The 8,154-nt window shown below is 42.4% G+C and overlaps 1 pseudogene; it reads right to left on the bottom strand.

Moving 5' to 3' along the window:
• Window positions 1-390: 390 nt before the first annotated feature.
• LOC131479776 (large ribosomal subunit protein eL22-like 1) lies at window positions 391-7,305 on the bottom strand (annotated as a pseudogene).
• Between the last annotated feature and the right edge of the window lie 849 nt (window positions 7,306-8,154).

Genomic DNA, 8,154 nt, shown 5'->3' with positions numbered 1-8,154 from the left:
ATTAGGACTTGCTAATAAAATCCTGATGAACCCATTGGCATCAATAAATGTTATAATATTCACTAAATTTATTGAGGATGTCAGAAGGGCAAAACTAATCAGAATGTGAAATTTTATTTATATTTACTAAAATAATATTTATTATTTGAAACATAATAGCCTAGTATCACACAAATTTGATTTCCATTGCTATTATCAATGCTGAAAGCCTGCCTAATTGTATTTCCTTAGAAACTGAAGTTTTTAATTTCTTTTTGTATTTTTTGCTTTTGTTTTGAAGTTTTTTTATTTGAAGGGCTGAAAGACAGAGAATGAGCTTCCATATGCTGGTTCATTTCTCAAATGCTTGCAACAGTGGGGTCTGGGAAAGGCCGAAACTCAATCCAGGTCTCACATGGATGTCAGGGACTCCAAAACTTGAGGCATAACTTGTTGCTTCTCAGGCAGGAAGTTGAATTTGGGAGAAGAGTCAGACTCAAACCCAGGCACTCCAGTACAAATGGCGTCTTCATCCTCTGTGTCAAAAGGACGAGTTTTATGTACCTTCCACCAACAGTAAACAGCATCCGAATAACCTGCTTTTCACACATTATGAACTTTGGATTATCTCTTATTATTGCATGAACCTGGCTGAGAGAAACAATATGCAGCAAACACTCAACATGACCCACTGCACAGATGCGTCTCCAGGGTCATCTGCCCTGGAATCAGACAAGGTCTGGGGCTAGAATGTATTTATCCATCTTGAAAGTTTTCGCTGTTTTAAAGATCCCTATCAGATTCAGGTATGTGAAAAATCATCCTACAAATCACATACAAATGGTATCCAGGGCAGTGTCTACCACACCGCTCGAGGCCCCCAGCATTAAATCTGTGAGAAAATTGGTTTAGAATTCAGAGTCAGAAAAGCATGTCTTGCCAAGGAACCTACATGCTTCCTCCTTTATTGTAATTCAGTGATATTACTCACTGCGATTACTAACCTCTTTATTCCCAACCAGGAACCTGAAAGCCAAATTTGATGCTAAGAACACATTTAATGCTCAATATTAATATGTCCTTATTTTCCATTTCCTATTTTTTTATTTTTCAAATTTTCATTTTTTAAAAAGATTTATTTATTTTTATTGCAAAGTCAGATATACAAAGAGGAGGAGAGACAGAGAGGAAGATCTTACATAGGATGATTCACTTGCCAAGCAGTCACACTGGCTGGCGCTGAGTCAATCTAAAGCCAGGAGCCGGGAGCTCTTCCGGGTCTCCCACACGGGTGCAGGGTCCCAAGGCCTTGGGCTGTCCTCAACTGCTTTCCCAGGCCACAAGCAGGGAGCTGGATGGGAAGTGGGGCTGCCAGGATTAGAACTGGCGCCCATATGGGATCCCGGTGCGTTCAAGGTGAGGACTTTAGCTGCTGGGTCGTGGCACTGGGCCCCAAATTTTCATTTTGTTATTCTCATTGTTGTATGAATACATACATAAAACAATTCTTTCATAAGTTTTGCTTTTCTATTAACATGATGAAAGCAAGCATCTCCTTTGTTAAATATTGTGATCCACTGTATGATTATTTTTGTTGTTGAACTCGATTTGCTCTGTGTGTGTGATTTTCATTTTTGTCTTGATCTTTGGAATTTAGAAAATGTATCACACTATAGCTATTAATGATTTTGCTTTTCCATTGGCGAAACTTCTTGTCCTGAGGACTGAAACTTCTCTTTGGTTCATATCAATTTTCTTGTGTCATTTCTTGGATGATTGCTTTCCTTTCGTCTAACCTATTATAAAGATATTTGTTTCTTGGAAATGAACACTTTTCAGGTGACCAGTTCCTCTGGTTTGCCTGGAGCTTGCCCAGTTCTAGCGCAATGAGGATGGTGGATCAGCCTGCATTTAATCAAGCTGTGAAGTCTCTCAGACTTACAATAACAGAGGACTTTCATATCATGTTGAATCCATCATAGTCTGATATTTTTGAAAATAAAAATAAATAAAATTTAAAAATAAATGCAGAAAAGGACAAGCCCAAGTTTAGAAACCATTAGTTTCAACCTCTTATAATCCCTCTGTCACGTTGCTCTGGAATCTTTAAATGTTAACTCTCAACTTGCCTGGGTAGCTTGTCAGATCTGCTGTCACTGACTGGACCCTTTTTTGTAGGAGTAGCGCTGCTCTGGGATTCCCCTGGTGTGCTCTGATAACCCCTGGCACCATCTCCAGCCCACATTCCGATCTCTGCGGCCCCTGCTACATTCCTCCTTTGTGGGCAGACAGCTTGCATTACCTGGAGCTGAATGCTGCTGGAGGGGTAGGGAGGGAATGATGCCAGTGTTTCCGGCTGAGCAACCACTGCACTGAGCTCCTTATGCTATTGTGTTCACTGGGTTTTTTGGGGACCAGAAGAAATGGCAAGAAAATTTTAGCTGTGGTTGTTTGGAAGTAGGGTGGGATTGTGTCATCCTTCCTTGTTTTTTTGTGCTTTTCTTCTTTGCCTCATAGGTGTTAGAACTAGAAAAAGAATAAGAATTATTGTAACAACTGGTACCGTGGCATAAGCAGTATCGCCCTCATTGTGGTTTTTGACTGATTAAGGGGCCCTCATTCCATTGTAGTTGAATTGTACGATGGAGGCCAGTTTGTGTGAGAAAATGAAACACTAGATAATCCTTGGTGTCCTTGAGGAATGAGCCTGTATTCTTACCCCATTTGGGTTGGGAAAACCATCAAGAGATGATACTGACTAATTTTAGAAGACAGTCAAGGAAATTGGCTGTAAATTTCCCCATAAAGAGTAAAGTGCTTGTTTTTCAAAAGACCTGTGATATTGTCGAGTTTCCTAACCACCTTTGTGTTTCTCTGAAACTGGAATAACTGGAAGTGATCACTTACAGTATGAGTGATGGAGCCCTGACTTCCCCACCCAGACAGCAGTGCCGTTTGGGAGTTAATCACTGCTTGAAAGTGACTGATGTGTAATGTACAATATGACCAATTTAGCAGCTAAGCAGTTTCATTGTGATCTTGGTGTGAGTGGAATTCCTGTCACCTATCCAACAGTTAAGTCATATTGCATAACTGTGGGGTGACATCACCGTGCAACAAGCTTATTGGCTGAAGGCAAGGGAAAAAAAAAAGTTTCCTGGACTATAAGCCTTTCCGGTATCTGACCGAACAACTTGTGCTGTTGTGGCAGTCCAGCCAAAGAGCCAAGTAAAAATGTGATTTGAAGCGGTTAGCCTTAATGTGTTGTCGGAAGCCCTGCTCAGAGGCATATGGGAAGATTTGCCAGTGTACCCGGTTATGAAGTTTCTTTTCTTTGGGTGGGACCGGTCATTAAGGTGTTGGGTGAGAACTGAGACAGTGATAACAACCTTCTAACGGCAGCATGCTATTTTCCTGAGAACTTTGCAAAGTCCGTCCCTAGAAGGTATAATTTTTAAAATGCAGTTCTTCATCTGCTATACACATCGACACTGCAGGGATGGTCAGCTGGGACCCAGTTGAAAACCGGTTGTGGCTTTAGCCTGGCTGATTTCCAAGGGATCTGGTAGCCTGGCTTCACCGCTACAGAATACACAAGCTTTAAGTTTAAATAGTTGTGTAAAATATTCCCTTCAGAAATGCCTTAAAAGTCAGTTATGGCCATTGGAATTTATGATAAGAAGGGCTAACATTTATTATCTACTGAACACCAGTGTTGTAATATATATATATATCTATGAATTCATTCAATCATAGTAACTACTGTTACTATCCCAATGCATAGATGAGGGAACGGAGCTATGCGATCTGCCTGCTGATGGAGAGGGAAGCCGGGATCTGAGCCCAGACAGTTCCCTCCCCAACCCCCAGAGCACATTCTTACCTCTGTCTCCTGCATGTTTTGTAACAACAACAAAACAATTACTATTCTTACTACTTCCAACTACTGAATGCTGCTTACGTGACATGCTGTAAATTACAACCATTGTATCCTTGCATCAACTCTGTGAGACAGAAACTGTGCTGTTATTATCTCCATCGGACAGATAAGCAAAATGAGGCCCAGTGAAAGTCACATGCAGAGTAGGTTACAAAGCAAGGATCCAGCCCCCCACCCCTCCCCTGCCCGCCCGCGGCTAGAACCAGATCCTATGCTTTGAAGCACCACACTACAGTTTTTTCAATGGTGGTTGTTTACTGAATACCAACTGGTAGGTCTTCCTCACAGTAGTCTTGTGTGGCAGCTATTATTAATCCCAATTTGTAGATGGGCAAAGGTATTTCAGGTAAGTTGCCAGCTTGGAAGTGACTGAGCCAGGAGTCTTGCAGGTTCATCAGACTCTACATACCATACCACTTCTCAAAAACCCCAAGCTACAGCTCCCATTCTGGTGGCAGAAGGTAAAATTGGTAGGGACTGCTGTCTCAGCACTTCTGCCTTGGTCTGGGCATCACCAAAGGGTAGAAAGACGCTAGAAGACCTGGATCTCAACAGTCACCCTCCCATGGGAGCACCCTCTATTTGTGGATTCTGGGTGACCTCCTAAGTGTGGTCAGACTTCTCTCTCTCCAATTTCCCATCTCTTCCCATTCTCCGCAGTATCTTCAAACTGCATTCCTCCTTCCTCTTTTCTTTAGCACAAAACCTCACACAAGCTCAGGCCTCTTGCTTTGTAAGTTTCCTCTCCACCCCTAAGCTTCTCTCTCTGTAGTACGTGCTCAATTCTCTGGAATGTAGCCACCCATAAATATGACACACATTTTCAAAGGGCTTGAGAAATGCATGTGATTAGTGAATTTCATTTTGTTAAAGAGGAAATGTATCAACACTGCCCATGTGTAAACTGTTAATTTCATAGTATGGGCATGCTGTCTTCAAAAGTGTACTAGTTTTAAAAATTTGAGATTACAGTGAAAAGCAGAAACAGATTAAAAAGCAGATTGAAAAACAATTTCAATATGATAAAAGTCTTTACCCCAGAGTTTTAAGGAATAAAAAGCCCCTGTGGTTCATTTGAACTTACACTCTATTAAAACGAATCAAATGTATCCATTGTTTCATGTAGGAAATATTTATTTTGGGGAGGTAGAGGACAAAAATACATGCGATATAACTTGCATGTGCTTACAGGCTTAAGAATGTCAAATACCCCAAGAGTGAAACAAATTGTGAGAGAGGGTTTTTCCAGTAAGGAAAGGAGAACTCCCCAGGGAGTGATCACAGAATCTTGAAGGAGGAGAGACTTGGCTGGAACTATAACTGGTAGAATTACAATAAGTTGAAATTGGAAGTTAGGCAAAAGACAGTCCAGACAGGGAACTCTGAGACAAAATGAGAAGATGAAGGCAGCAAGCCATGGATCCTGCTCCAGGGTACACAGCCATTAAGTTTTATGAGAGTCTTCTGTAAGAATCTGCAAAGTCGGTTGATTATTTGTTCTGCCTGCCTATCAGAGAATAGGATGCACTGGGAAAGTATGAGTCATTCTAAAATTAGAAAACTAAGCATCTTATCAAGTTGTCATGCTTTGAGGTGGCCATCCCCCAGGCACTGGAACCTCTCTTTACTAAGGCAGTGGGGCTCAACAGAGCCCAGCAAGTAAGCCCTTTTAAAACTCACATAACCCCATGGCCATGAAGTCTGATTACTCTCAGTCATCAGACCCCTTCAGTGGCCTCAGGTCCCCAGTCTGAGTTTATTTCCTAAAAAATGATGAAGATGCCTGGATAAAAGAGCAGGGAGAAAATGAACAGGGGTTTCTTGAGGGTTTTGTGACTCTAATCAGTGTCTGCAATGAGATGAGATCCTAATGGTTATTTGTCCTTATGTGCTTTGGGATATGGTCTGGAGGGCATCATTCATTCATTCATTCATTCAGACTTTGAATGAGTCTCTACTGAGATTGTTGACCTCCGAGATGGTCCCAATAGTCCCTGCCTCCTGATCCGGGTGCGTTGTGTGGGGCCGGAGGATCTTCTGTCGAATGATTCACTCCCCAAGCGGCTGCAACTGCTGGTGTTGCGCCAATCCAAAGCCAGGAGCCAGGAACCTCTTCCGGGTCTCCCACGCGGGTGCAGGGTCCCAAGCATTAGGACGTCCTCAACTGCTTTCCCAGGCCACAGGCAGGGAGCTGGATGGGAAGTGGAGCTGCCGGAATTAGAACTGGCGCCCATATGGGATCCCGGTGCGTTCAAGGTGAGGACCCTAACCACTACGCCAACACGCCGGGCCCGATGAATTCTTGTACTTTCTGCTTTCAGCTTCCTCAAAGGTTGGCATTTGATAGAATTGCAGCGCAAGTTTAAAAATCAAAGCAAGAACATCGGTACAACATTTTCAACTAACCTAGCAACCTTGCTCAGATTTCACTGATTATCTGGTTACTACCCATTTTCTGGTCCAAAGTCGGGTTTCGCGTTCAGGCATCTTGCCCCATTCGTCTTATTTAATCTGGAGTGACATCTCAACCCTCTCTTGTCTTTGTGAATGTTGTTGAAGAGTACCACCTGGATCATTTGTAGACTACGCACCAATGTGAGCTTCTCCTCTCTTAGGTTTGTTCAGGAGGGAGTCAGACATTCTTGGCTCAGTACAACAGAAGTGATGTTACGTATTCTCAGTGCCTTTATGCTGAAAGTCATATAATATTGGCATTTCTTCTTATTGATGCTGTTAATCTTTGATAAGTTGGTCAAGGTTGTTTTTTGACAAGTCTTTACAGTGTAGAATTATTAGGATTTCTTTCATAAAAATTAAGTACATTTTTGAGAAGCTACTCTCACTTGTCAAACTCTCACTCAGTAACCTTAAAATTGCTAAAGTAAAATTAAACTACTGATGCCTGAAATAATGACTTTGGTATTTGCTACATGATGAAGCGTCACATGACTTTTCTCTTAAGAGTATAATTTTTTTCATTGGCCATTAAAGTTAAAAATCTCTTTCTGGATGCTTCTTTTTAGTGCATACTTCATGAGTATAGAAATCAGGAGAGGCCCGTCTTAATCCTCAGAATCTGACCCAGTCTCCTTGTCAGATGCAACCGCACGAATCAGTCATGAAGAGTGTTCTTCTTAAGGTGTTTTTTAGCGAGGCATTTCCAATACCTTTTTCTGTTTCTCAGAAACAATTGTGACTTTAATCTTGAAGAGTTCAATGTGAGCAACATTCCCGAGCCGTCCAGCTTTCCCTTTGACTTTAACCTTCTCCTGGAGAAGTTGTTTAAAATTTCCAAAATCAAAAATACCGTCTTCCTCAGGATGAGTGAAGTCCAAATGAGATCTCCAGGTTAACTTGTTGGCTCTTTTGTCTTTCTGTGGCACCATCTTGACAGACCCAGATTTCTAATCGTGTCGTCTCGAGGCTGTCAAGCCTGTGCATAGCTGGCTGTTGGCGCACAGCGAGTTTGGCTGTTCCTGGTGATGCCAGTCTTCCTGGAATGCTAGCTAAGTCTTGGCTGCTCTGCTTCTGATTCAGCTCCATGCTAGTATGTCTGGGAAAACACTGGAAGATGGTCCAAGTGCTTGGGATCCTGCACCCGCGTGGGAAACCAGGACGGAGTCCTGACTCCTGTTTTTGTCCTGGCACAGCCCTGGCCATCGTGGCTCCCTTAGGGGTGAGCCTTCTGATGGAAATCTTTCTGTATTTTTTCTGTTTTTCCCTCTCTCTGTCACTCTGCATTCCAAATACATAAAACAGATCTTTTAAAAAGCCTATTCACAAATTCTTTGGTGCTCTATCCTTAAAATAAAAGGAACTTTTGAGGCTGGCACTATTGTGTATCAGGTAAAGTTGTCACCTGCCATGCCAGTATTCCTTGTTGGCACTAGTTCAAGTCCTGGTTTCTCTACTTCTGATCCAGCTCCCTGTTGATATACCTGAGAAAGCAGCAGGAGATGGCCCAAGTGCTTGGGCCCTTGCACCTACCATTACCCAACTCCAGTTGTTGTGGCCATTTAGGGAGGGAAGCAGCAGATGGAAGATCTCTGTCTCTCCACTCTGCCTCTACTCCCCTCCTCCCCTAATAACTCTGCCTTCCAAGTAAATACATCTTAAGAGAAAATAACAAATGGAACTTAATCCCCTCTTCTTTGTGAGTTGTGCTTGGGGCATCTTTCAGAATAAATAGAATATGCCAGGACCTGGCATGATGACCTAGTGGCTAAATCCTTGCC

Source organism: Ochotona princeps, chromosome 3, assembly GCF_030435755.1.
Source record: "Ochotona princeps isolate mOchPri1 chromosome 3, mOchPri1.hap1, whole genome shotgun sequence".
Lineage (NCBI taxonomy): Eukaryota > Metazoa > Chordata > Mammalia > Lagomorpha > Ochotonidae > Ochotona > Ochotona princeps.
This window is presented reverse-complemented; position numbering and strand designations above follow the sequence as displayed.